This window comes from Microcaecilia unicolor, chromosome 4 (assembly GCF_901765095.1).
Source record: "Microcaecilia unicolor chromosome 4, aMicUni1.1, whole genome shotgun sequence".
NCBI lineage: Eukaryota > Metazoa > Chordata > Amphibia > Gymnophiona > Siphonopidae > Microcaecilia > Microcaecilia unicolor.
The window spans coordinates 207,948,519-207,970,308 of NC_044034.1; positions in this window are offsets into that span (position 1 = coordinate 207,948,519).

Below are 21,790 nucleotides of genomic sequence, written 5' to 3' on the forward strand. Positions count from 1 at the left end.
TTTAAACTTCCCTCCACCACATGTAACCCTCCCCTCCCAAATGATCCAATAATCCATATCTCATCAAGTCTGATTGACTTCTTATACCAGACTCGGATAAAATTTATTTATACCTCCCTTCCCTTTGAACACCATTTTAATCTAATCTAATCTAATGTAATCCAAAGTTTTATATACCACAGAATCAAAAAAGGACCTTAGTGGTTTATAATAAAGATAACTAACTTTACAAAATCAATACATTAAAATACAGTAAATAAAATTATTAAAATAAAGAAAAATTAACAAATTGTATTTCAATTACACAATCAAATATTTCTCAAACAAATGAGTCTTCAGTCTTTTCCAAAAAGAAATATTTGATGAATCCAACCTAAATGCCAAAGGAAGACCATTCCAAATTGAAACAGAAAAAGACACTTTCCAATGCTTACTGTATCTTAAACCTACAATAGTATTTAATAATTTGGCCCAACTGCATGCTCGATTAGCTATAGATAAACACACTGGCTCTCAGATGTTTTGAAACAGCCCAAGTACATGAGTTCCACCTTGCTTAGGTGTGCCAACTTACAACCGCTGTAGACTGTGGCAAAGTGGGGGTGCTTAAATGTAAGCACAGCAACTCATACTACTATTCTATAATAGAATCTTGGTGTCAAGATATCATCTTAAAATTGGAAGACTCAAATCTTGTTCTAAAAGACAGTTATTTTCTGTTCTTTGGTTGCTGGAGAGGTAGCACTGCTACTGACCTCAATTAGGTGTTAATTAAGGTGTGAGGAAGTAGAAAATTTGCAGAGGTTATTAACAGCAATCTGATTACTGCATTAGCTTGAAAGGGTCTGTTTGAAATAGTCCCCTTAGATTCAAAACTAAATAAAGAGGAAAGATTTCACTTAACTTTCTTTCTGATAAGTTCTGCGAGAAGAGGACATTTCTCTGTTAAGTGAACATTATTTTGCTTTGTGCTTTGGAAACTTAATGATTGGGGTTTAAAGGAGGAATTGTAGGTTAGTGATAGGCAGAATAAAAATATAAAAAAGCAAAATTTAGCAACTAATCTCCATACTCTTTCCCCCCTAGTTTTAAAACAAACTTTGTACGACAGTAGGCACAGCACAGCAAATCCAACACACCCTCCCCAACACCCACTCACCCCTAGCACAACTCTTCATTTATAGTCAGTTATTGTAATTAGGATAACAAATGAGGAGTGCTCTTACAGAGTTTTAATTACATTTCATTACTTTCTAAGAAGAAACCATTAAATAAATCACACAATATACCATATAAGCTGAAGACATATTTATATTAAACTAATATCCTTAATACCTTAGCAAGTTTTAAATGATTGAAAAACTCAAAAATGCTAAGATGGAGACAGCAGTACAGCAGCAAGAGGGGTGCTATCCAGTCTTTTGCATTGAGTATCACATGTATAATTATCTCCCAGTTGGTGAGCGGTTATATGTGTGTGCCCGATGCAAACAGCCCCTAGCTCTCAGAGAACAGGTCCGTTCTCTTGAGGCTAGAGTAGCAGACTTGGTGGAGTTGAGGGAAACAGAGAGGTACATAGAGTAGACCTACAGGGATGTTGTAGAGAAGTCCTACCTCCAGTCTGGCAGTCCCTGTGCTGCCTTGGAGGAGGGAGGTCACCTAGAAGGAGAGCATAACCAGGACCTGCCCACCAAGGGATGTACTACCCTCTCACACTGAGGATATGTCTCAAGAATTTCTGCCCAGGGGGGAAGAGTTAGGACAGCTGTTGTAGTTGATGATTTGAACATTAGGCATATAGACAGCTGGGTGGCTAGTGAACTTGAGGATCACCTGGTGACTTGCCTGCCTGGTGCGAAGGTGGCGGACCTCACACATCACCTAGACAGGATCTTAGATAGTGCTGGGGAGGAGCTGGCTGTCTTGGTACATGTGGGTACCAATGACATAGGAACATGTGGGAGGGAAGTTCTGGAAGCCAAATTTAGGATCTTAGCATTTTCAGAGATGCTCCCCGCATAGGGCCCAAAAGGCACGCAGAGCTCTGAAGTCTCAATGGTGCAAGGATGAGGGATTTAGATTTGTTATGAACTGGGCAACATTCTGGGAAACGGGGAGACTGTTCCGAAAGGATGGGCTCCACCTTAAACAGGATGGAACCAGGCTGCTGGTGCTAACTTTAAAAAGGAACTAGAGCAGCTTTAAACTAGAATGGGGGGGGGGGGGAGCCTACAGTCACCCAGGAGCACATAGTTCAGTGTGGAGTATCCTTGAAGGATACTATTGAAACAGGACATATAGAGATTCCCAGTAGAGAGGTTTCAACAATGCTGAAAGTAAGCCAGGTGTGCTTAGAGAGCCTGATAAATCCCCTTCAACTTCTAAGCAGCTTGTAGATCAAAGGAAAAAATACAATTTGAAGCGCCTGTATACAAATGCTAGAAGCCTAAAAAATAAGATAGGAGAGTTAGAATATATAGCACTAAATGATGAGGTAAATATAATAGGCATCTCTGAGACGTAGTGGAATGTTGCGTTCTCAAGGGCCTTGGCATTCTGTCAGGTCCTCGAGGCAGGACTGGAGTTCGAGAGCCCTTGGGCCACTGCCCAGGAGCGGCAGCAGCAGGCAAGACCACCTCGGGACTGGAAACACAGAAGAGCAGTACTGGAACTCTGGACTGGAGTAGTACAAGGCAGGCAACTAGAACAGATGAAACAGGAACAGCTTCACTGCACCTAGCCACCGTTCCTCCGGAGTTGAGCTCCGAAGTGCAGGCGGTCGGCAGGACTTGCAGGATAAGGCAGGAACTGAAGATCCAGAGGACCCACCCCAGGTCTGGGATACACGAGGGCGACAGGGCACGGAACTAGACTCAGACAGTGTGCTGCTGCACAGCCACTAGCAAGACCCAGAAGACAGACCAAGGAACACAAGGTGTACAGAAGCTAGCAGGAGCAAGGACTAGGGCAGCAACACACTAGGCAGAACGGGGATCCGGGAATACCCACAGGGTAAACCCTCTAGCTAGGTGGAGAAAGGATACAGGAATAATCACCCAGGAAAAACACACTAGCCAGACAGATACAGGATTCAGGATATACCCTCAGGATATACAAGCAGGGTAGGCACACAGGCTAGGCAAGGCAGGGTTCTTGGTAAAGAGAGCAAACCAGGAATAACAGGCCAAGGGTCTGAAGCCACAGCCATTCCACACACTGACTGGGGAACCCACAAAGGCTGAGGCTTCGCATACAGACAGAGAATAAACCCGGAAAAAAGGCTTCACCCCAACCCAGGGTAAGCCAGGAACAGAGGCTTCACCCCAACACAGGGTAAGCCAGGAAGGACCCGCAGTCCACAGACAGAGGCTTCACCCCAACTCAGGGTAAGCCAGGAAGGACCGCAGTCCACAGACAGACAGTGGCAGGGAAGACCCCCCCACAGAAGGACAACAGAGACACAGACACAGAAAGAAGCTGGGCTGGAACCCAGAGAGAGGCTAAGCAGTAGTGCAGCAGACACTTACTAACCTGACCTGGCCTAAGAGCATAACACTTATGCAAAGGCCCTGACTGCAAGCACAGCACTTCCTTATGAAGGCTCTCACTGATGAGTCACCAGCAGTAGGACAGAAGCAGGAAGTACACTGACCTCAAATAGAGGCTTGACACACATAGGAAGTGAGCCCACAGGAAAGACAAGCAGGAGCCATCTTGGAAACTGGCACAGAGCCGGTGGCAGCCATCTTAGATGCTGGCTCCCTAGAGAGGCATAGCCCACACAGGTGAGGTCTAGTGAAGCAATCAGCACAGAGACTAGAGACAAGACAAACACAAAGACAGACAGAAGCCAGCAGAGCTGCTGACCCCCAGAAAGAAGGTAAGACTGAGGGTGGTCACGGCCACAGACGTGACATGGAAAGAGGACAATCAATGGAACATTGTGTTAACAGGGTACAAATTGTATTGCAATGATAAAGAGAATCAAATTAGAAGGGGGATTGTGCTAAATATTAAAAAGGGAACTGAGTCCAATAACATAAACATTCCACATAACACAGATAGCACCGTGGAATCATTATGAATAGAAATTCCATGTGTGAGGAGAAGTTGTATTCTTGTAGGGCTGTACTACCGTCCACAGGGACAGAACAAACATATGGATGAAGAAATATTTACAGAGATTAGGAAAACTGGCAAACTGGGAAATGCTATAATAATGGGTGACTTCAGTTACCCCAATATTGACTAAATAAATGTTGCATTAGAGAGTGCCAGAGAGATAAAATTTCTAGATGTAATAAATGATTGGTCCAGGAACCGACAAGAGGGGGAGCCATTTTGGATCTGGTCTTTGGTAGCATGCAGGGCATAGTGTGAGAGGTGGCGGTGATGGGTACCCTGGGAAACAGTGATCTATAACAAGATCAAGTTTGAGCTACTATCTGGGATGAACCCGCAAAGGAAATCTACTGTAGCTGCATTTAATTGTCAAAAGGGCAAATATAATACAATGAGGAAAATGGTTAAAAAGAATCTAAAAGGATTGACTGCAAAGGTTAGGACTCTAAATCAGGCATGGACAGTATTCAAAAATACCATCTTGGAAACCCAGTCCAGATGCATTCCACATATTTCCAAAGGTGGAAAGAAGAGAAAATGTCAGCGAGCATGGTTAAAAGGTGAAGTAAAAGAGGCCATTACAGCCGAAGGATTGTCCTTCAAAGAATGGAGAAAGGACCCAAATGAAGAAAATAAGAAGCAACATAAGCACTGACAAGTCAGATGCAAATAATTAATAAAGAAGGCTAAAAGAGAATATGAAGAGAAACTTTCTGCAGAGACTAAAACTCACAGTAAAAACTTTTTCAGGCACATCAGAAGCAGAAAGCCTGTGAGGGAATCCATGGAATCAGATCATGAAGGAGCAAAAGGGGCGCTCAGGGAGGACAAGGTCATAGCAGGGAAACTGAATGAATTCTTTGCTTCTGTCTTTACAGAAGAAGATGTAAGAGATCTGCCTGTACCGGAAGTAATTTTCAAGGGTGGTGATGCGGAGGAACCTGGAAGATGTACTAAGCCAAATTGACAAATTAAAGAGTGGTAAATCACCTGGACCGGATGGCATACATCCAAGGGTATTCAAAGAACTCAAACATGAAATTGCTGATCTGCTGTCATTAAAATTGTCCATAGTGTACCTGAAGATTGGAGGGTGTCCAATGTGACGCCGATTTTTAAAAGGGGTTCTAGGGATGATCCGGGAAATTACAGACCGGTAAGCCTGACATCAGTGTTGGGCAAAATAGTGGAAACTATTATAAAAAATAAAATTACAGAACACTTAGACAAACATGGTTTAATGGGACAGAGTCAGCATGAGTTCAGCCAAGGGAAGTCTTGCCTCACCAATTTGCTTCATTTCTTTGAAGGCGTGAATAAACATGTGGATAAAGGTGAGCTGGTTGATGTAGTGTATCTAGATTTTCAGAAAGCTTTTGATAAAGTCCCTCATGAGAGACTCCTGAGAAAATTAAAGAGTCATGGGATGGGAGGCAAGGTTCTGGTGTGGATTAGGAATTGGTTACTAGGCAGAAAACAGAGTGTATGGTTAAATGGTCATTTCTCTCAAAGGATGAGGGTGGAGTGCCACAGGGATCTGTACAGGGACTAGTGCTGTTTAACATATTTATAAATGATATGGAAATCAGAATGACGAGTGAGGTGATCAATTTTGCACATGATACAGAACTATTCAAGGTTGTTAAAACATGTGCGGACTGTGAAATATTGCAGGAAGACCTTAGGAAATTAGAAGACTGGGCATCCAAATGGCAGATGAAAATTAATGTGGACAAATGCAAGTTGATGCACATTGGAAAGAATAATCCGAATCATAGTTACCTGATGCTAGGGTTCACCTTGTGAGTCAGCACTCAACACCTTGGGTGTCGTTGTAGAGAATACGCTGAAATCTTCTGTTCAGTGTACAGCAGCAGCCAAAAAAGCAAACAGAATGTTAGGAGTTATTAGGAAAGAGATGGTGAATAACACCAAAAATACTTTAATGCCTTTATATCTCGCTCTATGGTGCGTATTGCGTTCAGTTCTGTTTGCTATATCTCAAAAAAGATATAGTGGAATTAGAAAAGGTTCAAAGAAGAGCAACTAAAATAATAAAGGGGATGGAACTCCTCTCGTATGAGGAAAGGCTAAAGAGGTTAGGGCTCTTCATCCTGGAAAAGAGACAGATTAGGGGAAATATGACTGAGGTCTACAAAATCCTGAGTGATGTAGAACAAGTAGATGTACATTGATTTTTTACTTGTTCTAAAAGTACAAAGACTAGATGACACTCAAGGAAGTTACATGGAAATAGTTTTAAAACAAATAGGAGGAAATATTTTTTCACTCAACAAATAGTTAAGCTCTGGAACTCTTTGACAGAGGATGTGGTAACAGCAGTCATTGTATCTGGGTTTTAAAAAGGTTTGAACAAATTCCTGGAGGAAAAGTCCATAGTCTGCTATTGAGACAGACATGGGAAGCAACTGCTTGCTCTGGGATTTGTAGTATGGCGTGGGCTAGATGGACCATTGGTCTGACCCAGTATGGCTACTCTTATGTTCTGATGTATGTTCTTATGTTCTAAATACCAGGCACCAAGATACATGAGGCTGGTGCCAGTAAATGGACACTTCCTCTGAGTAAAATTGTGCACTGATAGCTCTTTGAGTTTATGTGACCGTCAGGACATATTGTGTTGTGTTGATTGCAGCTGCTGTTTGCCACCCCTCAGAAGATGATGCCCTAGGTAACAATCTCGTTTGTCTATTGGTTAAACTACCTAATCACTAGTTTATAGCTCACCAAGGGCCCACCACTGCCTTAACATATCCCTGGAGACTTTAGTTATCCTAATAGGTTTTGTGAGTGACAAAGAGGTCATGCTATCAAGGCAGCAGCTAAGTATGCAAAATGAAAATAGTTTATAAAATAGTTTGATTGCCACTTATCCAAAGCAAATGACATTCCTTATTTGTTCTGATTTGTATTGCACTCTCAAGAGAGATTTGCTTTCAAAGTTATTGAACATTCCACCTATTTAGTCATGTCAACTGTTGTGAAGCTTAATAAATGAGGGGACTGCTGTCCTGATCCCTATCAGAAATACATTCCAGTTATCACACTGACAAATGTAAAACATGAATCCTATATATAATTGGCAAGGAGTTCTCTGTCACTCTGTAAGTCAGACTGAAAAAAAAAATCACCTTTCTTGCACAATTTGTCACTTTCTCATGGCTCATCTATCCCCTTTCACATCATCTCACACTAGGCCTAACATTATTTTCACCCCAAAACGTCTAGTCTTTTCCTCATCAGAGAGCAAACAGTATTTACACATACATTCAAATCTCTCTCACTGTGCTCTCTCTCTCTCTCTCTGCCTTGGTACCTTCTTCAATGCACTCCCTAGATGTCAGTGCCTTCAGGCTACTGCGAGCTGATGTGTGCATGTTAATCCATGGCCTGTCACACACAACGATGCACAGCAAGAAAGTGCCAGGGCATCCTGCAATGGGATTCAAAAGCCCAGTGGGACTGGAGACATATCCAGAGCATGAACAGAAGGTGATTGGGTTGGGTTGGTGAGGCAGAGGGCTGGTTCAGACTAGAGAATGCAGAGAAAGTGTTGAAGGGGACTGAGTGCTAGGACTCAGCTGAAGGAGAAAGTGCTGAAATCAGATTGAGGAGGGGAGAGTACTGTGGTGGAGTTGGTGAGGTCAGGACGGGGAGGGGGAAATTTGAACTGAGTTTTAGCGAGGGGATATCTTTTTTTATACATTATTTTTGACAAGCAGCTTCACTAATATAATATGAAAAACAAAAGCATGAACCAAGGGTAGGACATTTTTCAAAGCCATAATAAAACATAAACATATTTTATTAAAGAGTATGAAATGTAAGTCAAATATTTCAGCCAAAAAGAAAGGAAACCTCAGAGTGAGAATAAAAGGAAAATAATATAGCCAAGAAAAGAGAAAGCTGATATTTTGAAAAATAAAGCTATTGTCATTTTAAAGCAGAGGAATGCTTCAAAGACTAGTCACTAATCTGATTTAGCAGGGATTCTTTTACAGACACAATCTGTGAGAAAATCAGATAAGTGAGGGAGGGCTTACATGTATTGTTGAGTTTTACTAGGTATAGTGCAATGCTGCCTATATCAGAGGCTTAAACTTACAACATAATAAGACTCCAGGGGAATGACACACAAGTTAGATCTTCCTAGTTCAATGAAGGGCAGAGTTGATTTTATTAAGGATGGGAAATGAATATTATAGTTCTCCATAGCACAGCCCATTCTCTTCACCCTCTGATAGAGACATTAATAATGGCACATTTATCTTTCAGTCTAACACATGGTTTGTGGAAGGTCAAATCTTATGGACAAAATACAACTCCTTAGATCCTGAAAGCTCTTCCAGGACTACATACAGGATCCAAATTCATTACAATTATCATTATTATTATTATTTGTTACATTTGTATCCCACATTTTCCCAATTACACCATCACAGTATAAAAATAATATGAAGGAAAAGTAATATCTATTAATCTGCCAAAGATGACATTATAGCCTGGTTCTGGTGCAGACGTAATTGGACAGACAGGAAGGGAAGTGTTCAAGAAAGTGTTATTTCAGTTTTAATCAAGCTGATTTCACTTTCTTTAATTTAAAAATGTTGCTTTTCAACCATTCTGGAACAATACAGAAAGTCAAGTCTGGGATGGGGCGTGTCTTATGTGTCTTTTCTAAAATCTAACTATTCCATCAGTGTATGGGGAACACATAAATATATGTCTAAACTGTGCTAGGATAACAGAAAGAGGAGTGGATGGAGAGAAGAATACAGGAGAAGAAGAGAGAGAGAGAGAGAGAGAGAGAGGCAGCAGAAGGAGGGCAGGAGATAAAGGAGAGATCAAACAAGAAAGAAATGTGTAAAGGAAGAGAGATGACAGGAAAGAAAATGAAAGGTCAGGTGGTACACAAATGTAATTATGAACATAAAACAGCACCTACTACCATCTATATATATAAAACTCACCCTCAACGTTCTATTGGCTGCTGACGTAACTGAAGCCAAGGTTCGTATGTTCGAAGCTCTGAAGCCTCGAAAATCACAGTCTCTGGGCCCTGCCCTCGTGTCAAACGTTATGACGTTGAGGGCGGAGGCGGAGCAATTCACCGCCCTCGCGTCAAACGTTATGACGTTGAGGGCGGAGGCGGAGCAATTCACCAACATCGACGACGGGTGGGGGGGGCCACAGGAAAGCCATGCTAGCGCCCGTTTCATTGGCTCCAGAAACGGGCCTTTTTTTTACTAGTATGCCATAAAATATGTTCATTAGAAAGAAAAAGAAGTCTACAAGGGATCAAAGAACATTCAAGAATAAAACCTTACATGGCCATGTTTTGGCTCACAACTTCATCGGAGGTAACAAGACTCAAAATTGCCCAATAGAAACTTTATTATGTTGGGTCATCTATTCCAGGCTGATCAAAAATACTCATATGCGCTATATGACCTAAAGTGATTATTCTAATAAGCATTAATACTTATTTCCAATCAGTTTCAATGTCACATTGGCAATCCAGCCAACAAGTTTCTCTCACCAAGAAATATCAGCCTCAGAGTTGGTGCCATAGTGAGATATGCTGGATACCAGTTCTTTAACAGCACTTGGGCTCATCCAAGTCATTATAGAATACTAGTGCAAACCCGCTTTGGCAAACCAAACGTTAGGCACAATCATTTATGCCAGGTCAATGGCTGGTATAAGTTAGCACCTAGTTGCGTCAGTCAACATGTGCAATTAATAATATTCTATCCCCCCAATATTCAATGCTACTTAACCGGCCAGAAATGGCTCCTGGCCAGTTAAATACTTAAGCCAGCTAAGCACTAATATTCACTTAGCAGCTATGTCACGTGACATAGCCTGTTAGCACCAATATTCATCAGCTGACTGGCTAAGTTTAGCAGCCAGATAGACCCACATAAATAGCAGGTCTATCTTTGGCCTCTATAACTTAATCGGTCAGCCGATGAATATTGGCTTAACAGGCTAAGCTCATAGCAGCCAAGAACAAAACGGAAATTCAATGTCGGTCGCTGGATATGGCCCAGCACTGAATTTCCAGGTTTGTTGCCAACTGCAGGAGTTAGTTGGGCTCCTATATGTTGTGGGTATTTTTTGGTGACACACTCATGTTCGCCCATGTTTCACCCACAAGTACCCCCCCCCCTCCCCTTGCAGTTACACGCAATAGCACTTAGCTGCTACCTTATGTAATAGCAATAAGAAGAAAAGGGGAAAAGACTAACCTGCTTATAATCGAAAGAGAAAAATGCCTATATTGCGACCCAAATGGGGAGATGGGCGTCTTTCTCCCGTGGGCGCCCAAATCGGTATAATTGAAAGCCGATTTTGGGCGTTTCCAACTGCAATCCGTCGCGGAAACGGGTAAAGTTGACGGGGGCATGTCGGAGACGTGGTGAAGGCGGAACTGGGGGGTGGTTATCAGCAAAGGAGAGATGGGCATCTTTAGCTGATAATCGAAAAAAAGGCGTTTTTACCGCGATTTTGGGTCACTTTTTTTTTTACCCTTTTTTTTCACGAACAGGTCCCAAAAAAGTGCCCCAACTGACCAGATGACCACTGGAGGGAATCGGGGATGACCTCCCCGGACTCCCCCAGTGGTCACTAACCCCCTCCCACCAAAAAAAACCCACTTAAAAAAAATTTTCCAGCCTGTATGCCAGCCTCAAATGCCGTACCCACCTCCATGACAGCAGAATGTGTTCTATCCTGTGACAGCCTTTCCCTGGTTCTGATGTGGCTCTCAGGTGAGTGTGACACCTTTTCTGTTATGCACACTGCAGAGTCACATCAGCAATGCATTGTGGTGGGTGTAGGGTATTGGGCTCTGTGATTCCACTAGCTTGTGGCAAATGCTCACGATGTTGGTAGTTGGTAGGCTCTACTCCCATGGTGCTTTTCCCCCTGCTTACTGGGTCAGAGTGTGCCCTGTTTTGTTTCCGGTAGTCCATGAGGTAGTGGCCATTTTTGTAAGCCAGTTTTAGATCCCTTTCACGTGTTAGCCACGTTACAGAATTTAGTTCTTACCTTGAATGTGGCTGAAAGAGGGCATTGTACACCATTCTGCCAGCTCTGACCTACTGCTAATCTCAGTACCAGGGAGACTCGTTGCCAGTGGGGCACAACCTCTGATCTGCAGTTAACTGTGAGTAAGCTTGCTTATTCCAATAAAGGATGTTTTCGGAGAGATTAGGCTTCAGGAATCAACTGGTGTGCCCATGTTATATAGCAGCAACAAGTCCTAGAGGACTGCGTGTATGCAGGTCCCTGGAGCACTTTTAGTGGGTACCGTAGTGCACTTCAGCCAGGTGGCCCCAGGCCCATCCCCCCTACCTGTAACACTTGTGCTGGTAAATGGGAGGCCTCCAAAACCCACTGTACCCACATGTAGGTGCCCCCTTCACCCCTAAGAGCTATGGTAGTGTTGTACATTTGTGGGTAGTGGGTTTTGGGGGAGGGGGGTTGGGGGCTCAGCACTCATGGTAAGGGAGCTATGCATGTGGGAGCGTTGTCTGAAGTCCACCGCACTGACCTCTAGGGTGCCCAGTTGGTGTCCTGGCATGTCAGTGGGGCGAATGTACTACAAATCGTGGCCCCTCCCACGACCAAATGGCTCGGATTAGGACGTTTTTGAGCTGGGCGTTTTTAGTTTCCATTATCGCTAAAAAAAAACAAACGCCCAGCTGCAAAACGTCTATTTTTTTTCGTAAATACGGTCTGTCCCGCCTCTTCACGTACCGTTTTCGGACATAGATGCCCATGGAGATAGGCGTTCGCGTTCGATTATGCCCCTCCACATCTACCAAATAATTAATAGATAAGAAGCCAGGGAGAAATATGACAAGCGGCAGACCCTGACACTGCCAAAAACAAAATTAAATATGTCAATATAATGACTATAATAAAAGGACAACAGCATCAGATATTTATGTAAAAAAATCTATAATGTCTCTTATAGTGCACAGCTAGTCCAGATCAAAGCTTAAATCAATTCATCAATCACTTGCCATTGTGCCCCACCTTGCTGTATCAAAAGGGTAAGGGTGTTCCTTTTTGTCCATGTTGCTAGCATGGAGTTCGAGGAGCACATTCAAGCTAAGTAGTCGCAGATTTTCTTTCCATTTTGAAGAAATGTTTGTAGTGCCTAATAAAAATTCACTACAGCAAGGTGGGGCACAATGGCAAGTGATTGATGAATTGATTTAAGCGTTGGACTAGCTGTGCACTATAAGAGACATTATAGTTTTTTACATAAATATCTGATGCTGTTGTCCTTTTATTATAGTCATTATATTGACATATTTAATTTTGTTTTCTGCAGTGTCAGGGTCTGCCCCTTGTCATATTTCTCCCTAGTTTCATACCTTATATAATAGTGCCTGGTGAATATACACACGTCACTGCTGATTATTGGGGTAACGATGGGCACAAGTGTTACATAATTTTAGGTACCCATTTTGAGAATTGCCTCCTATGTCGAGATTGAGTGGCAGAGCCGGTGGTGGGAGGCGGGGCTGGTGGTTGGGAGGCAGGGATCGTGCTGGGCAGACTTATACAGTCTGTGCCAGAGCCGGTGGTGGGAGGCGGGGCTGGTGGTTGGGAGGCGGGGATAGTGCTGGGCAGACTTATACGGTCTGTGCCCTGAAGAGGACAGGTACAAATCAAGGTAGGGTATACACAAAAAGTAGCACATAAGAGTATATCTTGTTGGGCAGACTGGATGGACCGTGCAGGTCTTTTTCTGCCATCATCTACTATGTTACTATTTAAGATGCCTTTTCATTTTATAAACTATTCCAATTTAGAGACTGGAAGCATTGAGGCTGAAATTCAGCCCGCGGGAAGCAACCCACCTAAGTGCTGTGATTGGCACTTGCCCCAGATATTCAATGTTATAAGTACATTATTACATAAGTACTGCCATACTGGGACAGATCGAAATTCTATCAAGCCCAGCATCCTTTTTCCAACAGTGGTCAATCCAGGTCAAAAGTACCTGGCAAGATCCCAAAAAAGTACAATACATTTTATGCTGCTTATACTAGAAATATAGCTGCTTTTCATTTCGGTGCTAATCGATTCAGTGGAGATAATCTGAGTGGAGGAATAACCTAATGATTACTGCAATGCCATGAGAACCAAGGGAACTGCTTTTGATTCCTACTGCAGCTCCTTGTGACTCTGGGCAAGTCACTTAACCCTCCATTGCCCCAGATACAAAATAAGTACCTGTATATAATATGTAAACTGCTTTTATTATAATCAAAGGTGGTATATCAAATCCTCAACCCTTTTCCCCCATGAATATTAGCTGTTAGGCACTGAAATACTATTTAACCGCTCAGCGGCCAGTAATATAGCACTGAATATGGGGGGGGGGGGGGGGGGGGAATTGTATTCAATGAGTATGAGAGCAAATATTTGGAGACACTCAGCAGTGGATTCAGTTCTGGTTACAAGGTCCCTGTTCATCTTTATCATCTTCTCTGACACAATCCTAAAATGTATTATATCACTGCTCCTTGTGGACACCACTTAAATCACATAAAGTGGTCTGGCAGCCAAGTTATGCTGGTCTTCTAAGCTAAGTACTGGTACCCGTAGGGTTACCATATGGCTCCAGAAAAAGGAGGACGGATTAAACCAGCCTGGTTTTACTTCCATTGCTTTCCATTGAAAGCAATGGAAGGTAAAACCCTGCTGGCTCAATTACTTCCATTGAAAGCAATGGGAGTAAAACCCGGCTGGCTCAATCCATCCTCCTTTTTCTGGAGCCATATGGTAACCCGGCTTTCCCAAATGCACTTACCCCTGGATTCTATAAATGGCGCACACATTTTTGTGCACAAAATTCTGTCTGATCCTGAGATGTGTGTGCAACTAAATTGACTAACAAACCAATTATCACCAAGGGAGATGAGGGTGCTAGCAATCGATTATTGGCACTAATTGCAACAATTTAGATTTGTGCATGTATCTTGCTATGTGCAAACCTTTTAGCAAACAACTCAAAATGGGTGCGGCTATGGAAGGAGCATCAGCAGGTCAGGGGTGTTTGCTAAAGATGCATGCAGTATTACAGAATATTGGGGATCTGCACCTAACTTACATGCCAGGATTTATACCAGGTTTAATTTGGCGTGGAAATCTGCTCTAAGCACTATATTATAAACAGCACACAAGTTGGAGCGCTGATTATAGAATAGCATTCCATGTGGAGTTTTTTTCTGCGGTAGCTCGGTGGTACTTACGGTTTAGTGGGCGGTAAGCCCATGTTGGGCTTGCCACCGTTTAGTAAAAAAAAACCAGGTGAGTTGCCCAGGGTCACAAGGAGCTGCACTGGGAATCAAACCCAGGTAGAAAAGGAAGATAAGGGAACAGAACAAGCATGCAGGGCAAAGGGAAAGTGGAAAGCAGGAAGCATGGCCATCCTTAGGGGTTGGGTAACTTGGAGCAAGCCATAGACCTCACAGCACTGCAGAACCAGCTAATAAAAATCCTGCTGAGGCTGGCTTGGTGCATGTGTATGTGTAGAGGATTGCTGCCCATGTTTGTCTAACAGCCCCCTAGGAAGAAGTTGAGAAATAATGTAAAAAGAGAGAGGAATGTGGAAGGGATGAGAGAATGTGAAAATAGGACTGGGAATGAGTTGAAAGAGAGAGAATAGGATGCCAGGAAAGAAGAAAGGGACTGGATGCCAGGAAGGTTTGTGTGACAGGAATGATGCTGGAGCTGGTGAGGAAATGAGAGCCAGAGGAAGGGAGATGAGAGCTTCTGAGACACAAGTACAGAGGATGGAAATGAGAGACTAGGGAGTGAGTGAAAGACAGAGGGGTAATAGGAGGCTAGAAAGGGAGAAAAAACAGCAGGCAATGATAGCGCTGGGAAGAGAGTGAGAGTGAATGATAGCTGGTAGGTAAGTGCAAAGTGAAAAGAGGGAGACTGGGAACTGGATGATGAGAGAAAGGTAGAATGAGGTGTAAAATCTAGATATGAGTGCAAAAGCAGAGATAAAAATGAAAGGGAAAAATCAATGTTAGACAGATGCAAAGAAGAAAACTCACAGAAGGAGAGAGAAGAAATAGAAAAGAGACTCTGAGAAAGAGCATAGAAGAAGATCAACACAGGGAAAGTAGAAGAAAGAGACTGGCACCACCAAATAAATTTCCCAGTCAGTAAAGGAAGAAAGAAAAAATATATACAGTGCACTCCATTTAAGTGCACATCGGATAAGCGCATGCTCTGTTTAACTGCATGCCGTACTTCGGTCCCATTTTTGGTGCCATAAATATCTATGGGGACAAACTTCAGTTTAGCGCACCACTGATAAGTGCAAGATTCGCTTATATGCATGGTTTAAGCCCGCTTCTCTGCAGGAAAGACTCCGCATAAGCGCATGCATGAAACATGGAAGCCGATTGGCACGTGACAAAAGGGCGGTAAATTTGAAATCTCGTTGGTTAACTGCCACAGGCAGAAGAAACGAAAGAATGTTGTTAGAGTGTACACTGGGGTCGTCATCGTCATCGCGGCAGAACTGTAAGACTTTAACACTGGCTGAACGAATAGAAGTTCTTAAAAAATTAGAAAACAAACAAAGTCAAGCATCTATTGCTAAAGAATATGATGTCAATCCCAGTCAAATTTCACGTGTCTTGAAGCAGAAAGACCAGCTTCTGGAAGACTGGCAAAACAACACAAATCCACATCGGAAACGAAAACGGGTGGGAAAAGCTGAGGAGGTAGAAGATGCTCTTCTTCGGTGGTTTTCTCAAGTCATGAGCAGACAGTTTCCTGTCAGTGGTCCACTGCCTATGGAGAAAGCTAATCAGCTAGCTGAAAGTCTTGGACTAACTGAATTCAAAGTCACTGTTGGATGGTTGGAAAGATGGAAGGAGAGGAACAACATAAAATTCAAGAAACAGCATGGTGAAAAACAAGACACTGATGAATTTGGTGCTGTAAATTGGGTTGTTTCAGTTCTTCCTACCATCTTGAACGTGTTTGCACCTTGTGACATTTTCAATGCTGACGAAAATGGACTCTACTGGCGAGCGATTCCTGATGGAACACTTGAATTCAAACAAGCTGAAACTACAGGAAGTAAAACGTCGAAGGACCAACTGACTACCCTCCTTTGTTGCAATATGGATGGGAGTAAGAAGTTGGAACCACTCACCATTGGAAAGAGCAAACAGCCCCGTTGCTTCAAGAATGTTAAGCGACTTCCTGTGTCATATGAGGCTAATGCAAATTCATGGATGACTGGGGAAATTTGGAAGCACTGGCTAAAGAAGTTATACACTAGAATGCGGGCACAAAAGTGTCAGATTTTGTTGCTTTGTGATAATTGTGCTGCACACAGGGATGATGTCAGGCTGTCTAACATCAAGGTGGTCTTCCTGTCACCAAACACTACCTCTCTGATCCAACCTACGGATCAGGGCATAACAGCCAATTTCAAACAACATTATTGGGCTCTTGTGCTACGTCATCTGATGAGCGTTATGGATGACCAGACTGGCAAGGATAAACGTGCTGTTGAACTGGCTCATAATCTATCACTGTTGGATTCCCGACATATGCAGAAAGAAGCCTGGAATCATTTACACAGGCAACCATTGTGAACTGCTACAAGCGGGCAAGCTATGTTAGGGATGTGGAGAGGGATGGAACAGATGCAGCTGTTGCAAACGCGTCAGATGAACAGGCTATTGACATCCCAGCTGGTGTTACTGAAGAGGAGTTTCATCACTATGTAGCTGTTGAATACGATCTACAAACAGCTGACAACAGCACTGATGTCCAGATATGCACCTACATGCAGGCAACGGCTGATGATGAAACAGATGATGAAATGAGCAGCGAGGCACATGCTGACGAAATTCAACAACCTCCTGTCACTTTTGCAAGAGCACTGGATAGTCTCAACACAGTGCGGACCTATCTGGAGGCCACTGAATGTCAGTGCTATGACAGTTTTTACCGTCTGGCAGCCATAGTCTATGGAACTCCCAGACACAAGAGTGTACAGAGGACTATGACTGATTACTTCAAATAAGCCTAATGTCAGTTAACGGAGACTGTACACTGTATGTATAAAAACAGTACTGTACATATGTTCATCAGATGTCAAGCTTCTTTTTTGTGTCACAACGGTTAAGTGCACGCTCCGGTTAACTGCATGTATTTCTTTGGTCCCAGACCCTTGTACTTAAGCGGATTGCACTGTACATTTAACATTTTTAAGGATTGGAATATGTCAGCTTTGGGAAATGTGTTATATCACAAGAGGAAATACATTTTTGTTTCCCTTTTTCTGTATACTCATGCTTTTGGGGGAGAAGAGGTTCTATTTCAGTATTTATCTACATGCTTCTGTTTCTGTGATCACATATTCTGTGTTAGGTGAGGATCTGTCCATGTTCTACATTCAGCTAGTATATAGTTTCCATGAAGGGATCAGTGGCAGTCTGGTTTGTTGTGTTTTCTCAATAGAAGGTGAATAGGGCTCAGGCTGATGCTGAAATTCTCTCCCATACTGTGCAGAATTCAGACTTCATTCCAAAATAGAAGAATTTGTTGAATGTTGCTATTAATTAGTTATATTGATGGTCATACTGTGTGGATGAAATTAGCCTGGAGGAGGGTACTTTATACAAAGAAGGCTTTTGACTTTTTTTGATAGTCTCTTTTATTGGTAATTTAAAAGGCAAGGAAAAGAAATTATGATGTGGTGGGCTTGCCCCCTTCCATACCAAGTTTGTACTTCCATTGCCACCCCAAACACTTCTATGTAAAGATGCCTCTGCTCTGCAGAATCACTAGCAGGTATTATCTGATAACTGGGAGGGCAGAAGATAAGTTCTAATTTACAATTCTGGTAATGGAGTAGGGGAACAAATCCCCTTCTCTATTCTCTTTCCCATCCCTAGTAAATCTAGTCATTAAGGCAGATGTAAGGGAATCTCCTAAGTATAGGATTGATGGCACAGACAAATGTACCATTTATGAGTAAGAGGAAAAATTTTGGAGAGACTTATAGGACAAGATACAGCTAAGATTGGCCTTAGAAACAATCAGGAAGATCTCTATGGTGATTCCGAATATATATTTGGTTTACTGAAGCAACAACCATTCCCCTTGCATAATTTTACCAAACTTTATGCAACATAGTGGAAAGTGTACTTCATTACTGGACAAGGTTAAACAAGACAGTGGACCTCATGAATGAGTATCAACAGCAGCAGGGAAGGAGCACTGATGACCCAAAACATGAAGTTACAACAGTAGTTCTCCACCTAGTCCTCAGGACACATCTAGCCAGTTAGGATTTCAAGATGCCTACAATGAATATACATGAGATAGATTTTTATAAGATAGAGAGTGCATGCAGATTTATCTCATGCATATTCATTGTGAATATCATGACTAGTGGGCTCATTTTTGAAAGAGAAGGACGCCCATCTTTCGACATAAATCGGAAGATAGGCGTCCTTCTCACAGGGTCGTCCAAATCAGTATAATCGAAAGCCAATTTTGGACGTCCCTATCTGCTTTCCATCGCAGGCACAGCCAAAGTTCAAGGGGGTGTATTGGAGGTGTAGCGAAGGCGGGACTTTGGCGTGCCTAACACTAGGATGTCCTCGACCCATAATAGAAAGAAACAAGGACGTCCCTGATGAACACTTGGACGACATTACCTGGTCATGTTTTTCTTACGACCAAGGCACAAAAAGGTGCCGAAATGACCAGATGACCACTGGAGAGAATCGGGAATGACCTCCCCTTACTCCCCCAGTGTTCACTAACCCCCTCCTACCCTCAAAAAACATCTTTAAAAATATGTCATGCCAGCCTCTATGCCAGCCTCAGATGTCATACTCAGGTCTATGACAGCAGTATGCAGGTCCATGGAGCAGTTTTAGTGGGTGCAGGTGGACCGAGGCCTCCCCCCCCCCCCCCCCACCTGTTACATTTGTGGAGGAAACAGCGAGCCATCTAAAACCCACCACAAACCCACTGTACCCACATCTAGGTGCCCCCCTTCACCTGTAAGGGCTATGGTAGTGGTGTACAGTTGTGGGTAGTGGGTTTTAGGGGGGGTTGGGGATTAAATTTAATAAAAGGTATTAATTGTGACTTTTATTTTTATTTATTTATTTTTTCTGTGTGTTATCAGACAATTATGGATTTAAGCTCCACCCCTGGCCCCACTCCTAACCCCGCCCCCTTTAGCCTCCCCAAACAGTTGGGCCACCGACCGCCTATGCTCTCAGTAACAATCCTCTCTGCTTCCTACACTCCATCTTTATGCTTGGTTCAGTTCTCCTTCCCTCCCTCCTTTTCTTCCGTCCCCTTCTCTTGATCCTCGGTCCCCTTGGCCACAACTTTTCTCTTTCTTACTCATCTTACATATCTAGCCAAGCCTGACTTTTTCAATGGCTGCAGCTTCTGAGAGTCGTACTGCTTTCAGAGAATTACACAGCCTCAGGGGCATTGATAGCCTGGGAATCCACTTCTGGCCTTCAGTTTGCTGATGCATGCTTTCAGTTATAAAGGGAGTGGCCTATACAGGTGCATGGGGGAGGGGGGTGAAGGAAGCTGAACACCACCAGGTCAGTCACACATGGCCTCTTCTTGGTCTCCTCTCTTTTCTATTAGTTGATCCATGGGAATCTTTCTCCTCTTTGTCTGCCATAAAGTTACCCAACTTTTAAATCAGATCAAAAGCCCATCTATCCCAGCATCTTGGTTCCAGCAGTGGCCAATTCAGGTCATAAGTACCTCACAGGATCTCAAAAACAAGCAAGATTCCATGCTACTTCCACCTAGGAATAACCAATGGCTTTCCGTAGGACAGGTCTACCATAATAAGGATTTATTGACTTTTCTTCCATGAATTTGTCCAAACCTTTTTTAAACCCAGGCTATGCTAATTGCTTTTACCACATCCACATCAAGAGCTTAACTATGCACTGAGGGGGTAATTCTTGACAGGTTGCCTAGAATTAGGTGCTGGGAAGCTGTGTGCTAAGCATGTAATATAGATAAAGACCTGAACGGTCCATCCAGTCTGCCCAACAGTCACACTCATTATCAACTCATGATTAAATCAACAATGAATGTGATATTATAGACTTTATCATGAGTCTTTCTTTGGCATTTCGGGGACATAGACCATAGAAGTCCGCCCAGCTCTGTCCTTACATTCCACCTACTGGAGTTGCTGTCAAAGCTCACTCCAGCCTATCCAAATCCATCTTGTCATTTGCGGGATCCAGACTGTAAAAGTCTGCCCAGCACTGTCTTCTGTTCCAGCTACTGAAGTTGCCATTGATGCCCTTTCCAGCCTATCCTAAACTGGATTGCCATGTACAGACATAGACTTACAAAGTCTGCCTGGCACCAGCCTTAGTTCTTCACAGCCAGAGAAGCCATCCAAATGTCACTCACACATCCACCCACTACAGCCATTTAATGTTTTTTTTTGTTTTGTTTTTGTTTTCTACCATCTATTTTCTAAACAGGATACCTTTGTGTTCATCACACACCGTTTTGAATTCCCTCACTGTTTTTGTCTCTACCACATCCCTCAAGAGGGCATTCCAGGCATTGACCACCCTCTCCATAAAAAAGAATTTCCTGACATTATTCCTAAGTCTAAATAGAATAAAAGTGGGAGAGCGACCAAGGATACCAAAGTCTGAGAAGATGTATAATAGTAGAAATGTTTATTGAAGTATACAGACTCGACACAACGTTGTGTTTCGGCCTTTAGGCCTGCATCAGGAGTCTAAAATAAAATTTAATACACAGGTAATAAAAAATGATAAAAATACAAATAAGTTACCTACATACATTTATAGTGTGTAAAAATAGAATATATAGATATGAAAAATGGAATATACAGATATCTAAAAATTAAAAAAATTTTGAAATATACCTATATTTTACTTAAAATAAATTTAAACACATGTATATAAAATAATAAATAGATATCAGAAAGTGAATGCATAGACATACAACCTGTATCCTATATATTAAAATGACATCATATACTTTTAAAACATATTGAAAAAAATATATTAAGAACATAACAAATAGATTGGTGTGCATGTGTAAGTTTTGAAGTGTATATTATTTTGGTATTTTAATAAAGATAAAAACAATTACATTCAAAGATAAATTTAAAAGTAGTCATATTAGATAAATGAATAATGTTTATCTAATACAAAAAGAACCATATAAAATAAAAAAATAATAATAAATAAAATATAAATAAATAATTACGAATTTTGGTAAAAGAGGACGATAAATGGCAAACAATGGTGTATTTATGGATGAGGCAGACTTGGGTGTAAATATGATAACACTGACCTTATTTTTCAAAAAACCTTCTTAGACAGAAATAATGTAAAACCTTATTGAAGCAGGGATGGTCTAGTCAAAAGATAAATTGATGAGCAGGCATGAAATGGGTATAGATAGGAGATATATAATTATATGATAAAAATGATTGATAGTAAATAATTATGATGTCATTTTAATATATAGGATACAGGTTGTATGTCTCTTTATGCATTCACTTTCTGATATCTATTTATTATTTTATATACAT